At 37.7% G+C, this 21,844-nt stretch overlaps 1 pseudogene; it reads left to right on the forward strand.

Moving 5' to 3' along the window:
- The first annotated feature begins 3,955 nt into the window (after window positions 1-3,955).
- On the forward strand, window positions 3,956-8,048 carry LOC148767981 (uncharacterized; annotated as a pseudogene).
- Window positions 8,049-21,844: the final 13,796 nt, after the last annotated feature.

Genomic DNA, 21,844 nt, shown 5'->3' on the forward strand with positions numbered 1-21,844 from the left:
TCGTAATCAAATCTTATGATTGTTTCAATAACTATCCTACTTCATGATGCAAACTTTTCATACATCAAGTATCCGTTCAAAGCTTGTGCTCCATTGTTTTCATTCATGACTTGTCTATGAAAAGTTCATGTAGTTATCGTGATTTTGGAAGTTGATGGAGTTTGTGTTAGAGTATGTGACCAATAAGCCAACTAAGTGTTGTGTTTTCTCACGCTACTCGTAAATAATCTATTTCAAATTAATGGTAAAATACCTTTTGGCATTCTATATCTGAAATCCCATGCAAGCAGCATAGATATAGTCCTAACGAGTTACTCTATTACTGTGAGTTGATCTAGTAGAATCGTGAGATAACTCAGCAATGTAATGTAATTGTTAAACCTTGTTCCTAGTCGATGGGTTACGCCAATAATGAGGATACCAGCCTTTCCCTTTTGAGACTAGCACTTAGTGTATGTGTACTGCGTCTCATCAGTCATCGGTGTTGTGACATCGGCATACTTGAGTGGGTGCTCATATTAGATGAGTTCACTGAACTCCCTCGCCTAGAAATCTATAAGTGGTTCCCAATCATCGAGTAATAGGTTTCTATGATATAGATGTGCACCATTAGTCCTTAAGACCCAGACATCACCGTGACTTCACTAGAGGACCGACTGTATCGTGACCTGTCCCTGAGTCCCACCGCGGACCGCTCCAAGGGCCAACGTTCATGCAGTCCGAAATCTAGTGTGAAGTCTGTGCATTGTAGTAGGGGATTCGAGCGCTTGAGTAGTCATGGATGTCCTGTGTGTTCTGTCGGTTTGTAATCCATGGAATCTCCGGCCGGAGTTGATAGTGGGGTGATTAGGGAAATGTGTTTCTCTAAGTCACACACGAACGTATTATAACACCTAGAACGTTCGCACGGTTATTGAACTTAATAAGAGGTCTCGGTGGACCAATGCCTCTAGTTCAATCGGGACATTTGCTGCGAAGGGATCGTACTGCACGTTAACTATATCACAAGGTTCTTGCAGGCACTTCATTTGTATCTAGGGAATCATGATGCGTAGTTGCTAGACGCCAATCTTGATTCGTTGGGCACCGATTTGATCGGCGATTGAGTAAAATTTGTTTTACCCTAATCGGGACTCTTGGGAGGAGTTCGTATAAGAACAATGTGTTGTTCGAATCACAAAGAGTTGTGAGCCCACGGGTAGCTTAGACCTGAACCATTGAGGGTCACACTTCTCGTGTAACATAGATCCTTGAAAAACAACAAGCATAGGTTAATGTGTTAATCTTTGCGTAGTTGGATGTCAATATGATTGAATCTAAGATTCGTAATTGTGGATTACGAGTTGGAATAAACGGAGAGAAAGAGATATGCGGAAATTTAGTGAACTTTCTAAATTGGGAAGTTTCCCGATTTAGCAGGTCCACTAAATTAGAAGTTTCCAATTTTGGAAATTGAAAATTTCAAAGAGGCACTCGTATCGACGAGGACTTTATGCTCGTCACAAATATAATTTTGTTATAATTTTGTGGACGATCATTTGTAAGAAACGAGGCCGATGAGGGGGTGGGCTTAATGGATCAGTGGGTCAAGCCCAATGACTTAAGCCAATGAGGGTTATGAACCCTAGTATAAATACAACTCATAAGATGAGTTGAGATGAGATTTGACAGCCCCAAAACCCTAGCCGCATGAAGCACGGCCGTCCTCCGCCTCACGGCTGCAGCCCCGCCGCTGCACCGCCGCACCGCCGTCGCGCCGCCGCTCTGCCGCCGCCGCCGCCGCCGGTTTCTTCTCTTTTCTTCCTCGTCTTTATTCCCGTTGTTTTCTAACTCTTCTGTATCTAGTGCTGCAGTTAGAGTGGGTCTAGGTATACGAGGTGAAACCTAATTGGAGAGGAAGAACGCAACTCCACCACCGCCAGCCCCGCACGCGCCGTCACCGTTGCCACGCGCCGCCGCCGCTGCACCTCATGTGCCGCCGTCGAGATCAGATCGGACCAGCTGCTGTTCGGTCGGTTCTTCGTAGCCTTGGAGTTGTTTAATAGCAGCTTGTACGTGTCTTAGTTAATAGATTTCGATTCGTCGAAATCTCACGCTTCAAGAGGTAAAATCGAAAACCCCTGCGAATTAATTCGTAATTGGATTATGTGAATTAATTTGTGAGCATGACAATTATATGAAGAATGTATGTTTTCGATTTCATGATGTCGTATGCAAGCATGCTCATCTTTGTCTTTCGTTTTATTTAATTTCGATTAAAATATGAAATATTACCATGTGTATGACGGAAGCGTTAAGGTACGTTCAATTAATTGATTTATGCATGTGATCGAACATTGAGTTCGATTAATTTTTTGTTTTCCGCTGCGTATACATGCATCGATCCCCAACAGTGGTATCAGAGCCACGGGTAATCGATTAATTGTCAACGTGTTTAATCGCTTTCAAAAGCATGCTTAATTTGTTGAATTGTTAAATTTTTGGTATTATCGAAATTGGGTGTTTTAATTTTAATTGAATATTTTGAATATTTTCAGAAATTGTAGAATTTGAATAATCGAAAATTCTGAATTTTATTTTTCTGATTTTCTACAGCTGACCGGTCCGGTCAACACCGAAACAAAAAAAAATATATATATATATATTTTAAATTTCTGAAATTAAAATTAAAACAAATTGATTTTTAATTTTTGAAATTATTTATCAATTAAGCCCAATTAGATAATTGATCCATTAATTTAATTTGAATTCAAGGAATAGTGTTGGATTAATTTATTAATTTAATTGTTAAATTAATTTAATAAATGGAACACAAATGTTATTACATGGCAAATAATTAATGGGTCTCGTTCTTATTTGATTAATTTATGAATGAAAGAGGTCCGTTAATTATTTTGCATTTAATCATTTTAATTTATTAATTCATATGATGAATAATTGTAATTGATTACGATGATGATCGTATGTCTCTCTTAGGATCAATATGCGTTTCCACATTAGAGAACATAGTTGTAGGAATCCCAAACGATCATAACCAATAATTCTGATGAGATAACCATAACTTAATAAAAATCCCTCATTCTTAATTTCTAAGAATAATTATCAAGCTATAAAGGAGAACCGATTTGTCGTTCTTTCTTTTTTCCTTCTACCAACGATTAGATTATGTGTAGCCTCTCATAATAGTGCAGTAAGCCGTGTTAGCGGGGAGTGCTATTATGGGATAAGCTGTAATTTAAATGACATTAGATGGAGATACGGTTGTAGATAAAATTCTATTGGATTAATGTGGTCGGCTAGATTAACTAGGGACTGCATTAGTTTGATAGAGTTGGATCTATGACATCTCACATTGGTAGGCTAGACTTGACACGCGAAGATTTTGATATTCGCGAGATTAACTTAGGTCATTATCAAGTGTGAGGTAAAACAATCTTTAGGGTCACATAGTGATGTGATAGATAGTATTCTACCTTTAGGCTTATGTAATCAGGCTAGATTAACTACGGGTTACATTTGCGCTATTGGACCTAAAGCCCATTAAGGAAAAATACGTTTTCTCGTCTGTCTGCTAGAGGGTGGTGGAATTCGATAAAATTAGTGGGAGAACAATTAAATGATAAAAGTCCAAATCTTTAATTGCATTCATTAATAATGAAATATCATAAATGCTAAGAATCCCTTATCGTCAATTCTCGATACGAACAAAGCTTAATGGCAATAATTACCTTGATTGGCTCAATAAAATTCGTTTGGCGCGTTTGCTCCAAGAGCAAATTGTGCATACTCAAATAAATACCCCGACCAAACTTCATGATAACTCGACTCACTAGGGAACCACCACTGATTAGAAGTGGAAGAAGGGTGTCCATTACGACGAAGTGTTATACGATAGCACCTAGTCGCCCAAGTTAGCAAGGAACTATGAGAACCACCTTTATGTTATTGAAATCGGATTGTTGAAGAGTACTTTAAGGATATGGAAATTTCAATGATCCGAGTAAATATTGAGGAGGATCGGGAGGCTACTATGGCAAGGTTCTTGGCAGGGCTGAATAGAGAGATTGCTAACGTAGTGGAGTTGCAACACTATGTTGAGATGGAGGACATGGTACACATGGCCATCAAGATTGAGAATCAGCTCAAGCGGTGGGGTAACAATCCACGTTCAGCCCCTAGTTCGAGTTCATCTTGGAGGCATAACGTTGTTAGCAAAGATGAGAAGCCAGCTATGACTAAACCCAAATTCGAGCCCAAGCAAAACACTACCAACCATGCAGTCCAAGGTAAAATCGATTCTAATACAACTCGGAATCGTGATATAGAGTGTTTTATATGCCATGGCAATGGTCACAAAGCAAACCAATGTCCAAACAAGAGAGTTATGCTGTTGCGTGATGATGGTGGGTTTGAGACCGAAGAAGAGGAGGATTCCACACTACCACAAGAGGATGATGGAGAAGAAGAATATGCAGCACATGGTGAACTTTTGGTTGCAAGGAGAGCACTAAATGTGCAAGCAAAGGGAGATGAAGAAGCACAGTGAGAAAACATCTTCTACACTAGATGTCATGTTCGAGACAAGGTGTGTAGTATGATCATTGATGGAGGGAGTTGCACCAATGTTGCTAGCACTACGATGGTGGAGAAGTTAGGGCTGCCTACAACCAAACATCCACAACCATATAAGCTGCAATGGCTTAATGATAGTGGAGAACTGAGGGTGAGCAAGCAAGTGTTAGTATCATTTCGCATTGGAAAGTATGAAGATGAGGTGATGTGTGATGTTGTTCCGATGCAAGCTGGACACTTGTTACTTGGTCGACCGTGGCAATCTGATCGACGGGCCAAGCATGATGATTTCACCAACAAGTGCTCATTTGCGTTCAACCAAAGAACAATCACTCTAGTTCCTTTAACGCCGCAGCAGGTCCATGAGGATCAAGTGAGGCTACAAAAAGAGAGTGATCAAAAGAAAATGAGTGAGAGTACAAAAGAAAGAGAGAGTGAGGCTGAGAAAAACAAGAGAGAAAATAAAAAAGTGAGTTCGGCCATTGAGAGAAAAGAAGAGGGAAAAACAAGTTTATATGCGAGGGCGAGTGATGTGAAGAGAGCTATGCGTTCGAATCAGCCGATGATTGTACTTATGTACAAGGATGCCTTTTTGAACACTAACAACGTTAACTCTTATTTGCCTAGTTCTGTTGTTTCTCTTTTGCAGGACTTAGATGATGTATTTCCGGAGGAGTTACCACCGGGGTTGCCACCAATTCGAGGCATTGAACATCAAATTGACTTTGTGCCAGGAGCTTCTATTCCAAACCTACCAGCCTACCGAAGCAATCCCGAGGAGACTAAGGAGATACAAAGGCGGGTCACGGAGTTGATGGAAAGAGGGCACGTGAGGGAGAGCATAAGTCCGTCTGCTGTTCCGGTACTTTTGGTTCCTAAGGCAGATGGAAAGTGGAGAATGTGTGTCGATTGCCGAGCAATCAACAATATAACCGTAAAGTATCGTCAACCTATTCCACGCTTAGATGATATGTTAGAGGAATTGCATGGTGCTTGTGTGTTTTAAAAAATGGATTTGAAAAGTGGGTATCATCAAATAAGAATGAGAGAGGGTGATGAATGGAAAACTGCTTTCAAAACAATGTATGGTTTATATGAGTGGTTAGTTATGCCGTTTGGGTTAACTAATGCCCCTAGTACTTTCATGCGATTAATGAACCATGTTTTGCAATCTTTCATTGGTAAATTTGTTGTAGTTTACTTTAATGACATTCTTATCTATAGCAAAAATCTGGATGATCATGTTGTGCATTTGAAATCCGTTTTACATGCGCTTAGGGAAGAGAAGTTGTATGCTAATTTGCAGAAATGTACATTTTGCACGGATAAGCTTGTCTTTCTTTGTTTAATTGTGAGTGCACAAGGTATTCAGGTTGATGAAGAAAAGGTTCGAGCTATCCAAGAATGGCCAAGTCCGACGAGTGTAGGGAATGTTCAAAGTTTTCATGGCCTTGCTGGTTTCTATAGGAGGTTCGTGAAGGATTTTTGCACTATTGCAGCACCAATGAGCGAGGTGATAAGGAAGAACGTGGTGTTCAAGTGGGGGGACGAGCAAGAGAAAGCATTTCAATTAATTAAGGAGAAGTTAACCAAAGCTCCTTTACTTGCTCTACCAAATTTCGCGAAAACATTCGAGATTGAGTGCGATGCTTCCGGAGTAGGCATAGGCGCTTATTTGATGTAAGAGGGACGACCGATTGCATATTTTAGTGAGAAGTTGAGTGGGGTAGCCTTAAACTACCCGACTTATGATAAGGAGTTGTATGCCTTGGTTCGAGCTTTAGAGACATGGCAGCATTATCTTTGGCCTAAGGAATTTGTGATTCACACGGATCATGAATCGTTGAAGCACTTGAAGGGACAACACAAGCTGAACAAGAGGCATGCCCGATGGATGGAGTTCATTGAGACATTTCCTTATGTCATCAAATACGAGCAAGGTAAAGAGAACATTGTAGCTGATGCATTGTCTCGAAGGTACACCTTAATCTCTACTCTTAATGTTAAATTACTTGGTTTTGAACAAATTAAGGAGTTCTACATTCAAGATGCTGATTTTGGTACTGTTTATCAAGCATGTGAAAAGGGTGCATTTGATAAGCTCTATAGGCATGAGGGATTCTTGTTTAGGGAAGATAAACTTTGCATTCTTATGTGCTCTATACGTGAATTACTGTGCTTGAATCGCATGGGGGAGGTCTTATGGGTCATTTTGGTTTCAAAAAGACATTACACATGCTGAAAGAACACTTTTATTGGCCACACATGAAGAGAGATGTTGAGAGAATTTGTCATAGGTGTGTTACATGTCGTCAAGCTAAGTCTCGAGTACAACCCCATGGTATACACACCATTGCCCATTCCCAATGAACCGTGGGTTGATATTTCTATGGATTGTGTGTTAGGTTTGCCTAGGTGAAAACATGGTAGGGATTCGATCTTTGTTGTCGTTGATAGATTTTCTAAAATGGCACATTTTATACTATGCCACAAAACTTATGATGCGTACCATGTTGCTGATTTGTTCTTTAAAGAAGTTGTTAGATTGCATGGCATGCCTAGGACAATTGTTTCTGATCGTGATGCTAAGTTCTTGAGTTACTTTTGGAAGACCTTGTGGTGTAAGATAGGAACAAAATTATTATTTTCTACTACTTGTCACCCACAAACCGATGGTCAAACTGAAGTAGTAAATAGGACTTTGTATGCCTTGTTGAGGGCTATTATCAAGAAAAACATCAAAACATGGGAAGAGTGTTTACCACATGTTGAGTTTGCATATAATCGAGCTGTTCATTCTGCTACTAAGTTTTCACCGTTTGAAATTGTTTATGGTTTTAATCCTTTAACTCCAATGGATTTAACTCCACTACCTTTATCTGAGCATGTTAACTTGGATGAAAAGAAAAAGGCTGAACTTGTGAAGCAGATTCATGAAAAAGCAAGGCTCAATATGGAAAGGAGAACAGAACAATATGCAAAGCAAGCAAACAAGGGACTTCGCAAGTTTGTTTTTGAACCTGGATATTGGGTTTGGCTACACATGAGAAAAGAACGATTTCCAATACAAAGGCGTTCCAAGTTGCTGCCGAAAGGAGATGGTCCTTTTCAAGTTCTTGAGCGAGTGAATGATAATGCGTATAAGCTGGACTTGCCAGGTGACTATAATGTTAGTACCACCTTCAATGTTGATGATTTGAGTTATTTTGATGTAGGTGATGATTTGAGGACAAATCCTTTTCAAGAGGAGGGGAATGATCGAGGTCTAACCAACAGTTGGCAAGATGATCCTATCCAAGTCCCAACCGGACCAGTAACGAGGAGCCGAGCTAAGCAATTCAAGGAGAAGCTTGCCGCATTGATCCAAAATGTCTTAACTAAGAAAGCTTTATTCAATGCTGATAAACAAGGCTGGATTATGCATATTCAAGTGGCGGAGTCACCGGACAAGAGTGGGAACCATCCAGGCTAAAGATCAGTCCAAGTTGAACAAATAAGAGCAAGCAGGATGAAGACCAAAGCCCACCCTACCTTAAATTTGTGGGTTCATCTCTAATCAGCTCATATTAGTGTGTTAACGGGCCTATTCTATTAAGGCACTGTCAAATTTTGTGGCTCACTTGTTTAGAGCCTTTATTAAGTACATTTATGGTTTTATTTTCCTTTCTTGAAGACTAAGTTTTGGGGGCTATATATATGCCTTCTTATTCATTATGAAAGACAGCTTTTTGATCATTAATTAAATTGTGAGATTGTTCTCTCTAGTTCTTTAAGAACTCTTCGAACATATCGGAGGATTTCGTACGTTCACCCGACTTATCAATCAATCTTCCACAATTGATTGTGGCGTCTTCACATACCAAGGTTCTTGTCTCTTAATAGACAACGGGTCGCGGTTCCACCCTCTTTTGATTCCTTCTTTGGGACGGTCCAGGAGTTGATAACCGAAGTATTGTTATCGGGTCTCGTCACATGGTTGGCTGGTTCATATTAGCCGGAATTTGGCGAGAATCCCAGATGCTCACCGGAACTTTAGGGAAAGAAAACCTGCTGTCGCACCTTTTCGGAGCAGAATTTGGAGGGTTTGGAGTGCGAATTTTGGAATCATTCCTTGAAAAAAACAAGTAGTTGTTAAGTGTATATTTATACACTTAATTGTACCTTTTAATTGGAGCTTTTGATGTGTTTTTACGATAATTGGTGCTTAATATGGTTATTATTTGTATTTTAGGTGCAGATTGAAGAATTGGCAACTTTTGGGGTGAAAACTGCAAATTCAGAGAAAAAGTGGGCCAAAAGTGAAATAATCAGAATTCTGAAGAACAGAAGGCCGCGCGGCCGTGCGAGTTTTAGAGCTTAATCTCACACGGCCGTCCGGATGGGCGTAGGGGCGCAGTGAAGGAAGTTTAATTACACAAGGAAACCCGCCCTATTATATTTTTGCACCCTATTTAAAGGCCACAAGCACACAATTAGAGGGATCTTTTACCTTTTATCTTTATTTTTAGTTTTTATCTTTCATCTTTCTACACGCGATCAAGGAGCACAAGAACGAAGACGAAGACTTGACGAATCTTCATCCTAGTTCTCCTCTTTGATTTTTATTTATAGTTTTTATGATTTTTCGTATTTTTATTATGCTTTTCGTAACGAACATGAGTAGCAAAGTTTTTATTCTAGGATTTTATTGGAACCCTAATGTGGTAATTCGAACCTATTTTTCTACTTTTATGCAAGTTTAATTCTTCGATTATTTCTTCTATTTTGATCGTATTTAGTGCATGAGCGTAGCTAACTTATGTTGCTATTAGTTATTGTTAGAATTGATTGACAGATCGTTTTAATAATTAGAACAGGGATAGAAGAGCCTTCGAGTAGTTTTTCACTGAATGCGTGTGTTAATTGCATGTATTATCGTAGACATACAGATAATACCTTAGGTAGCCGTTTACGAGACTTGCTATTTAATGCTTTATTTATACTAGGTTTGCATAGACATATAGTGAATCTTTTATGAATAATAGGTTTATAGCGCAGCGACAGCTGGTTATGAATAATTTCGTGTCTTGGGTTAATAATCGGGAATCGTAACTTGCATGATAGGAGATTAATCGGGTGAAGAATTATCGCATAGGGGGAAGATAAAATTCTAGATCCGTTTTATATTGATATTTTCTCGTGTTTAATTGCTTTCTTAATTAGTTTAATTTATTTAGTTAATTAAATTGACAACCCTGCGTAGGCTGGATAAAAATCATAATTGTTAGGATTTGGTACTTAGGATTAAATAATTTACGTATTCCCTGTGGGATCGACATCCGACTCTCACGAGTCTACTTTACTACTTGTTTGCGATACGTACACTTGCGTGTTGGTATTTAGCACCCAACAAGTTTTTGGCGCCGTTGCCGGGGGCTACGGCTAAATTATTTATTTATCCTAATATTAAATTTGAGCAATTTTTCTTACTTCAGCCAATTTATTTTATTTTATCTTATTTAATTATCTTTTTTTTATTTTGTTTTAGGTACTTTTTATGCGAAGAGGACACGACACGAGCCTGCTACATCTTGATCCCGTAATTGAGCGAACGTTTAGGCAAGCCAGGAGAAATCAACGGTTAGCCCAAAACACTCCGGCAACGATGGAAGAAGAGATAAATCGTGGGAGAGGTGACCAAGGGCATCTACCGAATGCGGTGGGGGAAATCATCAATGAACAAGAGCAACGCCAGCTAATTAATCCACCACCTCGTCAACGAGCACTGCATGAGTACACCGTTCCAACGCTAAATGGATTTCAATCAAGCATCCAGCAGCCCCCCATTGAAGCCAACAATTTCGAGATTTGAGCGGGACTCCTCACGATGCTCCAAAACAATGGTCTATTCAGCGGATTGGCTCATGAAGATCCACATCTTCACTTGGTCAACTTTCTCGAAACGTGTGACTCGCACAAGATGAACGGAGTAACACCCGAAGCACTGCAACTCCGCCTGTTCAAGCACTCCCTACAAGGAGCAGCCCGAGAATGGTTGCAAACTCGTGCACCGCACTCCATCTCGTCGTGGGCCCAACTAGCTCAACTTTTCATGAACACATACAACTCCCCAACAAAAACTGAGAGAATCCGGCGAGAAATTCAAAACTTCATACAAGAAGCCGGTGAAGCATTATTCGAGACGTGGGAGCGGTTCAAACAGTTAACGAGGAGGTGCCCGAATCACGGACTACAAGAGTGGCGCCAACTGCAAATATTTTACGATGGACTGGAAGACAACTCAAGGACAGTGCTCGACTCTGCAGCTGGAGGTATGTTCATGAGTTTGACCTATGACGAAGCTTACGAACTCTTGGAGCGAATTGCTACAAATAAGTACATGCGGGCATCGGACCGGTCGAATAGCGGAGCAGTCAAGACGGGAGGAATTTTGGAGTTAGACGGAGTCACTGCAATCACGGCCCAATTGGAGAAGCTATCGAAGCAAGTAGCGGCTTTGCAGACTCAACAAGTCCACGCAGTCCAAGTTCCCGACCAGCGCGTAGAAGAAACGGAGTCTCTGAATTATGTGCATGACACCAACCGACAACAGAGGAACCCGTACTCCAACACGTATAATCCGGGATGGAAGGATCACCCTAACTTTGGGTGGGGAGGAAATCAGCAAGGACAAAGGCAAGCACCACCTCAAGGTCAACCGCCTAATTATTCACGACCAGCTCCCGGATTCCAAAATCCGCCTCAAGCTCAACCTCAAGGTGGAGATCTCGCAAATATCTTGGCGCAATTCATGACAACCACCCAAGCCTCCATCCGGAATTTGGAAACACAAATGGGTCAACTTGCAACCCAGCTAACCGCGAGGCCATCGGGAGCACTGCCGTCAAATACTGAAGATCCTCGAAAGAACAACGTCGAGCAGTGCAACGCTGTGAGTTTAAGGAATGGGAGGCAATTGGAGGAAGCCCCACGAAAGGAGAAGCAAAACACGGTAATCGAGGAGGCGAGCGTGATGGGGGAAAAAGAAGCAACTCACGAAGAACCATTATCATCTCCAGTGAAATCACGAGCCCCTCCAATTCCATATCCTCAGAAGCTTATAAAGAAGAAGCTCGATGCCGATTATCAAAGATTTCTGGACAAGTTGAAGGAAATTCAAATAAATATTCCGTTTATTGAAGCCCTTCAAAAGATGCCAAAGTGGGTGAAGTTCCTCAAGGATCTCGTGACAAAGAGAAAGAAATTGCAAGGAAACGAGATGATCCAACTCACGGAACAATGTAGTGCAATTCTTACACGACCCCTTCCACAAAAACTTGGCGATCCAGGTAAGTTCACTATCCCTTGTACTATAGGAGGTAAAAATTTTAGATCGCTCCTTGATTTAGGTGCTAGCATTAATCTCATGCCTTATTCCACTTATAAAAATCTTGGGTTAGGTGAGATTGAACCTACGGCTATAACTCTTCAATTAGCCGATAGGTCTTTGGTTTACCCAAAAGGTATTTTAGAGAATGTGCTAGTAAAGGTGAACAAATTTATCTTCCCGGTTGATTTTGTTGTACTCGATATTGATGAAGATAGGGAAATACCTCTTATTATAGGGAGACCGTTTTTAGCCACATCAAAAACTCTAATAGATTGTGCTAGTGGTGATCTTACAATGACGGTGCACGATCAAACGATCAAATTTAACGTTTTTAGCGCTAATAAAAATCCATGTGATAATAAAGATTGTTATGCTATTGATCTTGTGGATTTTACAAATCATGAAGATTTTGATGTTTTGATCTTAGACCATGGGAAAGCATCTTTGAGTGCAGGAGATGGCGGCGGAAACGGCAGTCAAAAGGAGCAAGTATATTGTGCGGACTCAATTTCAACTCCTCCGAGAGATAGTCAAAAGAGTTGGGGTGCTAACGGTGATGAACGTGCAAGGAGGATGTGGCCACCTAAAAAATCAAACGAGCGTCATCGGGGAGAGGAATTCAATTGCCAAGTGACTTCGGTCACGTTAGCTTGAACAAAGAAGCAGACAAAGTCCGGCTGAAGACTGTAAACTTAGCGCTTCTCGGGAGGCAACCCGAGCTTTCTTTTTTTGTATTTTATGTTATTTTAAATTTTTAGTTTGGCTTTTATTTTATTTTATTTTTCAAAAAAAAAAAAAAAAAAAAAAAAAATTTTAGGGGCACTAATAGGAAGTTTTTATTTTGCAGGGACCTAATTGCAATTATTCACATGGCCGTGCAAGAAAAGGGCAGGAATCTCACACGGCCGTGTGAGATTTCGGGGGAGCTACTGCCCAAAATAGGAAAAGGGCACGGCCGTGCGGATTTTACACCTAAATCTCGCACGGCCGTGCGAAATTTGAAGAGGCTACTGCCTAAAATTGGAAAATGGCACGGCCGTGCGGATTTTTCACCTAAATTTCGCACGGCCGTGCGAAAAAAAAAAAAAAAACAATTTCCATAATTCCCAAATCCCCTCTCTGCCCCACTTCGAACCCTCGCTTTCTTTTTTCGAAATTTTCCCTTTTCTTTGACAAATTTCACCGAAAATTTACCAACTACACACATATAATACGTAATCAAGGGGGTTTGTTGTTGATTTGCGCAGGGAGATTCAAGAACGGTGCAATTTTCTCGAAAAACCCATTCCACCAAGAACGCCCACAAGGTGTTCGACGATTTTCCCGCACCGATTATTGAGCCGGTACCCGAGCTATTGGAGGATGACGAGGAGGATGATGCTCATGCACATGGTGGAGTTGGTGAGCAACCCGACGATGGTCCCGCCGTTTAAACAGGTGTTTTCTATCCTTAAACTTTGGGCGAATCACATTGAGGGCAATGTGAATTTTAAGTTTGGGGGTGGTTATATTGGTGTTTTGCTTGTTTGTTAGTTTGCTTGCGTTATTTTTTTTGTTTTAGTTATCGTTTTATTATTCGAAAAAAAAAAAAAAAAAAAAAAAAAAAAAAAATTCGATGCATCGATGAATTATGATGATGGGAGATGGTCAATGTTTGATGATGAGATTACTTGTTTTATGTGATAAGGAATAGATATTTGTTTAGCTTTCGATTCAACGGAACGTAGAAGTGAATTATTGCTAGGAATCACACTTTATGCATTGCTTTGGTTGAATGTTTTGCATTTTAAATTTGGAATTTATTTGTGCTAAATCATGCTATGTTCGGTTTTAAATCTCACCTTAGGACATTTATGAAACGAAGTGTTGGGTAGTAAGTGATTTGGGATATGATTAGGGCCTTCTTTGAACCGTTTGAGCCTTTCAAGCCTACCTTTAAATTTTTATCCTTAGAACCTTGATTTGGGCCTCGGAGAGAAAAGGTGTTCTTTCTTTTAGCCAATATGTAGAAGGTGGAAAAGTGGAGATTTTTTAATAATTATCCCTTGGAGTTCGGTCGAAATGTTTTATTAGATCTTTCTTCTTCTTCGAAAAAAAAAAATAGATATATATATACGTGCACCTTTATATATATATACATATATCTAAATTCGATTCGAAAAAAAAAAAAAAAAAAAAAAAAAGAAAAAAAAAGAAAAAGAGAAAAGAAAAAGAAGAAGAAGAATAGATTAGAAGGGAGAAATAAGGACTAGTAGTTGAATTGTGTTGAAAACTCGATCCATTGCCTCAAGGCAAAAGTGTTGACGTGTGAATTTTGGAGAGTCGAGTTTATTAAAGTCCCTAGAGGTGAATTTATTGTTTCAAACGCTAGCTTTCAAATTTTGGCGTAATCACCTCAATTCAAGAAAATTAGCCACACATTCCCATATTACCTACCTCGGACCAAAGAGCCTAACAATTGAAAGCCACAAAGTCCCAATGATCCCAATAGCTTATTGTTCAATATTAGTTGAGTAAAATAATTTGGTGAGTATTTGGAGTCAAATATATGCATGTAAGTATAAATTTTCTCTATTTTTAACTTGCAAATATTGGATACTTGAAGCAATTGTATGATTTGTGGTTTTTGGTAATAGTGAGTGACTAAGTGCCGTTGAATGTTAAGCTTGCAAATGCCTAGGAATTATCACCATAATTGCAAGTTCTGAAAACACGAAGTTGACCAATCGATCTATGTAATGAGATGTATAGTTGTGTTTTGTGTTCTTAATTTGATTTTACTTGAGGACAAGCAAAAGTTCAAGTTTGGGGGTGTGTTAAGTGTATATTTATACACTTAATTGTACCTTTTAATTGGAGCTTTTGATGTGTTTTTACGATAATTGGTGCTTAATATGGTTATTATTTGTATTTTAGGTGCATATTGATGAATTGGCAACTTTTGGGGTGAAAACTGCAAATTCAGAGAAAAAGTGGGCCAAAAGTGAAATAATCAGAATTCTGAAGAACAGAAGGCCGCGCGGCCGTGCGGGTTTTAGAGCTTAATCTCACACGGCCGTCCGGATGGGCGTAGGGGGCGTGAAGGAAGTTTAATTACACAAGGAAACCCGCCCTATTATATTTTTGCACCCTATTTAAAAGCCACAAGCACACAATTAGAGGGATCTTTTACCTTTTATCTTTATTTTTAGTTTTTATCTTTCATCTTTCTACACGCGATCAAGGAGCACAAGAACGAAGACGAAGACTTGACGAATCTTCATCCTAGTTCTCCTCTTTGATTTTTATTTATAGTTTTTATGATTTTTCGTATTTTTATTATGCTTTTCGTAACGAACATGAGTAGCTAAGTTTTTATTCTAGGATTTTATTGGAACCCTAATGTGGTAATTCGAACCTATTTTTCTACTTTTATGCAAGTTTAATTCTTCGATTATTTCTTCTATTTTGATCGTATTTAGTGCATGAGCGTAGCTAACTTATGTTGCTATTAGTTATTGTTAGAATTGATTGACAGATCGTTTTAATAATTAGAACAGGGATCGAAGAGCCTTCGAGTAGTTTTTCACCGAATGCGTGTGTTAATTGCATGTATTATCGTAGACATACAGATAATACCTTAGGTAGCCGTTTACGAGACTTGCTATTTAATGCTTTATTTATACTAGGTTTGCATAGACATATAGTGAATCTTTTATGAATAATAGGTTTATAGCGCAGCGACAGCTGGTTATGAATAATTTCGTGTCTTGGGTTAATAATCGGGAATCGTAACTTGCATGATAGGAGATTAACCGGGTGAAGAATTATCGCATAGGGGGAAGATAAAATCCTAGATCCGTTTTATATTGATATTTTCTCGTGTTTAATTGCTTTCTTAATTAGTTTAATTTATTTAGTTAATTAAATTGACAACCCTGCGTAGGCTGGATAAAAATCATAATTGTTAGGATTTGGTACTTAGGATTAAATAATTTACGTATTCCCTGTGGGATCGACATCCGACTCTCACGAGTCTACTTTACTACTTGTTTGCGATACGTACACTTGCGTGTTGGTATTTAGCACCCAACAGTAGCGGAGCGTGAGAATTATGAGTATCGAGCGTACTAAAGCTCTCATTCAAGACTTGAGCATGACTCGAGAATAAGGTATTTTTATAGCACTTGCATTGGACTTCAGGTGATGATCACTATTTGTTCACTATTGTTTATTGGAAAAATAGAATGCACACTGAGAATAAGATATTTTATTGCTTCTTGATCACTTAAATGTGATATATGTTACTTTAATTCTTGAATTGTTGAAAATAATGATTTATTCGGAATCCTCTTGATGGTTCGTATCTTCTCCCTCGAACTATTCAAATAAGTTCTCATCTTGATTCGAGACTTATTCCAATAATTTATCATCCAGATTCTTTGGCTACTCAATCGAGTTCCTTTATTGATCCTTGATTTATTCAACGAGTTTCAATCTGATTCTTTATCAATTTGAGTCGTTTCACATCTTGACTTGTATACTAGTTGTAACCACTTCTATTATGATTCAATGAACGTAAATCGTTATTTTCCCGACTCTTGGACCATTTAGGATCATTGTGTTTATCCATTAAATGATTCATTTCGTACCCACTGTAAATTGATGGATCGTTCATATCTTGACTTCTCACTGATCCTTTGAAATCACTTCTCTTTTGAGCTATACAACTTTAAATTCAATTTTAACCGTAGACTATTGTTGATTGAGATCCATCTTCATCAATGTTATACGATGTTGAATTGTGGTCACTCTCTTATTGGAACCATTGATCGTACATTTCTTGACTTGTGATTTCGTAACCACAACTTATTGTTACTTGTTATTGGAATTCCATTGGGATTATCGTGATCAGTCACTTATTGGAATCCCAAAACTATTAAACTATTATATGGATTCTTTCCAAAGTGGAATTCGTTATTGGGATTCAAACTGTAAATTGAGATAGTCGGAAGCATATTCGATATCTATATATGATTGATTCCTTTGGGGACGCCCTAAGGATAATTGATCAGTTGGGCCCGGGGCTGTTTGAAAAAGACTGTTGGGCGGTATTGGGCCGACGGTGGATGGTCTCTTCCACAGTACCCACATTGGATCTAGATCATTGGCATAGTTGGAGGTTAACTAAGCTGATGGATGGATAGGCATGCGCCCGAGAATGCCTATTGATTGATTAGCAGGGTAGCTCCCTGATCGGTGTTTTAAGGTAGTTATGGCTAAGGGAGTCATATGTAAGGTACAGGTACATGAACAAATTGTTACCATGGGAATCTTCATGGTCTCATATTTGATATCCAAAATTTTTATCGTGGGAAACTCCACGAAATTCATAATTGATATCCGGGAATTACCCGTTGAATATTGTTCTTTACGTGTACATATTCATTGTATTATTTATTCTGATCATACTGATGTGCCTTATATTTTGGCCTCTTACTCCTTATCGAACGATCATTCTCTAGATGGTCCAATTGCAACTCCAATCCCAATATCATGTCCAACTTGTCCATTATTTTCTTACTATCCTTATTATTTGATTCCAATATTTTTTCCTTGTACTCATCACTAAGGTCCTGTTTGATTGTACTTAATGACCTCTTAATGACCACTTAACGACTATTAACATCTTATTCGGTAAGACATTATATTTTCAGTGTGTTTGATAGCGACCTCTTAATGGAACCATTCACTTCTGACCGGTTCAGTCAAAAAGTCATAACTTATTGGTTCAGTGGTATAAAATTTTGTCCCTCCCTTTATAGTTCTCTTTCTTCGTTCTTGTCGCATTGAGAATCAAATTAGCCCTTTCATAATTATTTTTAAATAGGAATTGTCCTTTTACTGTTGGAAGAGTGGAATCCAAATTTTCTTTTATGGTATTTATTTATTTATTCGATATTACTAGTGAAAAGAATATGATCAAATAATTATAAAGGTCACAGTGAATTTTTCATTTATATATTATTAATAGTTATAATATATTAATATATATATATATGTGGGTGTTAAATTCGGTAAAATTGTATCGAACCGTACCGGAATTTCGGTAGGCCGAAATTTTGTACCATAATATATTTTCTTATTTAAAAAAAAATAAAAATGAATATTAAAACTAATTAATTCTTGAATTTGACATTCAAATTACAACAATCGGCCCTAAAAAAAAGTGATTTCAATAGAGGCTAATTTGGAAATAATTAAAAAAAATATCAAATTTAAAAGTATTTTATAATTTGTTATAACCTTAATGGATTTAAAATAAAAGGGAAAAAAATTAAATATTTTGGTATTCGGTACGATACGGTAGACCGTGCATCAATATTGTATACCGTACCAAATACCATAATTAAAAAAAATGGTTATGGAAAACTAAGCATAATTTTCGGTTCATTATTGGGCGTACTGAATTTTCTATCGGTTTACCGATCGGGTGAACACTCTTAAACATATGTCCACATTTTTTAGGGCTAATATAGTAAAATTATACGATTCAGATATAATAAATTTATACTTATCAAACAAACTTAATCATTCTACATTCAGTATTCAGACATTATACTTAACAATTCAGTTGTTTATTCTGCATTCAGTGTTCAGTGCTTAATTGTATCAAACGGAGCCTAAGTCCACTTGGACTTACTCTTCCTTTATTTTCCATCTTATTCCCAGTAACAGGTGCATTAGTGGATGATTATGTTGAAGGCTCTTAGGAGTAGAAGTTATCCAGAGATTTAATAGAGTTTAATCTAGTGTTGTGTTTAAAATTATAGTAATTCAAGAAATATGTATATGAGATTAATTGTGAGCTTTTGTTGCCACTTGTATTTGATTTTAATGTTGAGTTATTAAGTTGAAGTTGTTGTATTGATTAGTAGTCATAGTATTAATTTTAAAAAAAATAAAAAAAATTACAGTGTATTTCGGTAGTGGTCGTCACATAAAATATCTACAATATTGTAAAATTTGATGCCATAATGAACGAAAATAAATGATTGCGTGTAAGAAACGAAATCGCATAAATAGTAGAATATGATAAAACTTCGAGAACAAAAATTATCAACTAAATCGATTATGGTTATTGTTTGATGTTAAACACCACCCATACGATTACCGGTAGAAACAAAACATCCATATCTACCCACTATTTATGTTAGGGGTTATATGTTTCACACCCCTTAAACCAAAATTAATTGAATATGAGTGAAAAGCTCAAATAGAATATTTTAACTACATCCCTACTTTAAAAATAAAATTGATACACATCCTTTGATTTTTATTTAACCCAAAAATACCGTTACAATAACTAATGAGAATCTTGTTTCTCTCTTTTTTTCTCATTTCTCTCTCAAGCCGCCCAACCCCTCCCTCCCTCTCTCTCTCTCTCTCTCTCTCTCTCTCTCTCTCTCTCTCTCTCTCTCTCTCTCTCTCTCTCTCTCTCTCTCTCTCTCTCTCTCTCTCTCTCTCTCTCTCTCTCTCTCTCTCTCTCTCTTCATCCCAACCCCTCTTCTTCTCTTTTTTTTTTCTATTCTATTTAACATATCTGAATTTAATAAAGGTTAAATTTATTTATGGTTGTGGACGCTACGACGGTGGTTATTTTAAGTGGTGGCGGCGGCTATGGAGGTCGTGGGCATGATGGCTGTGGTTATGAGGTCAAGGCAATCAGGAAGATGGTTACGAAGGCAAGGACGCGGCGGCTATGGTAGTGTAAGGTTAGATCTATAGTCGGAGGCGGCGACTAGGATTAGTGGGGCAGCTAGGTTTTGGTTGATGGTGTTTCGCGGCTTCTAGGGAGTTATTGGTTGTAAGGGTTTGGCGGTGGCTAGGGGGTTATTGGTTCCTAGGGTTTGGCGACGACTGGAATTCGTAAGATGTTATGGTTTGACGGCGCTTGGAAGATGTTGGATGTTAGGGTTTGGTGGCGGCTGAGAATTTGTTGGATGATAGGGTTCCCAATAGTACATCCTAGTACATCATAGTAAACCATAGTACATGATAGTAAACCATAGTAAATCATAGTACACCACACTATATTATAGTACATCGTAGTATTTTTACAATATGTTGTTATAGTTAAAAAAATACGAAAATATATTTTTTTCGTAATTTTCAATATAATGTTAAAAATAAGAAAAAATAATAAATTGTTTATACTAAGGTAAAAGATGCTAGAATTGAAAAAGAAAAAATAAAAATGCTTAGTTTTCACTTGTCAGTTAGTTCTAATAAATTTTCTTGAACCTATATCCTAAGACAAAACTAGATAAAACTTCCGAAAACAACTACCTACTTAATCGAATATTCATGGTTAAAGTTTTAATGTTAAAAAATTACTCCCCATTATCTAACTACCGGTAGAAAACAAATTCCATTGAACTAATTACTTATCTTTAGGTTATTAATAATAGTTAAAACTTTCAGAAAAAAACTAACAACAAAATCGATTATGGTTATGATTTTCATGTTAAAAAATCACCCACTATCATATTATAAAACTAACCATAGGAAATAAAAAATCATAAAAACCAACGATTTAAACTTTTCAAAAAAAACTAACCACAAAATCGATTATGGTTATGGACCCATGGTTATAGGTTTTTTGGGTTATGTAATTTCAAAATATGCAGACGAAGTATACTTAATTCCAAGTGAAAAAATTGCAATAAATTTGGATATGTGATAGAGATAGAGACACAAGAGAGGCAAAAGAAAAACATAAAACAACATAAAAAATAAAATAAGAAACAACTACTGAAAGGATGAGCAAATTTGGTATTCATTTAATTATTTTAAGGGATTAAATTAAAATTCTATTACAAATAAACCCATTATGGGCTACTTAATCATAAACGGGTCTAGACAAAAAAAAATTATAAAAAAGGCTAGACATTGTCCACATGTGTGTAAAAGACTAATAGACTCCCTAAAATTTTAATATGCTCCAATTTCATCTTTTAATTCAATAACCCAATTTTGTGTATAATTTCGCCCATCGCCGTCGTTGACCACCGGTCTCCGACATTGACTTTTTTTTTATTCTTCATTTTGCCGCCGCTGACCGGCGGTCAACGCCGATCTCCGGCAGCGTTGACTTTTTTTTTTTGAAAACTTTTTTTTTCTTCAACATTTTTCGGCCTATTTAACAGTAATATTGTTGTGGTTGACAGTCATATTAACTATTGTTAGAATCCTAATTAGATTCTAAGATAAAAAAAAGTGTGAGAAATTCAAAGGAAGGAAATTCCCATATTTATCTCACAAGCAATTGTCATGAGCTCCAAGACTCCTTACATCACGTTTATATTTATGGGTTCAAGAAGGAATTTAAAAAAATAATGCATTCTTTATTTTGTGTTTGATTTTCATTATTGTCATTAATTGGTAGTTTATAATTGATGGGAACTTGCCATTTACTAAATCTAAAAATTATCAGATAAGGTAAAATTTATTCTCCTATATCTCTTATACGTCTCCTAGTCTAATTGGTTTGCTTATACAAGAGTTTTTCCCGGGCTATATACAAAGGAGCAACGAGAACAAAATTGGTGTGACTCTTTTATCGAGAGAAGAGTTCTGAGAAAATATTATTTTCTCTCATTTTTATTGCTCCATCACGATACGAGATTTACATAGAAAATATATCCGCTTCAAGGCTTTATGGTGAAGACACCAAGATCCAATCATTATCACAAGTTTGCTTCTTCTATACAAAAAGAAGATCGATTCTTTGGGAGAGGGGCTTACACATATATCGGGGGGGAGATTGATCCGCTGACTGAAGGGATTCAACATTGAAGGGAGTTCAACCGAGCGGAGAGGAGGCTGGCATAATCGGAGCCGCTAGTTTTGAGTATTGCATAA

The sequence above is a fragment of the Erythranthe guttata genome, chromosome 9 (assembly GCF_056151865.1).
Source record: "Erythranthe guttata isolate IM_541 chromosome 9, IM_541, whole genome shotgun sequence".
Taxonomy (NCBI): domain Eukaryota; kingdom Viridiplantae; phylum Streptophyta; class Magnoliopsida; order Lamiales; family Phrymaceae; genus Erythranthe; species Erythranthe guttata.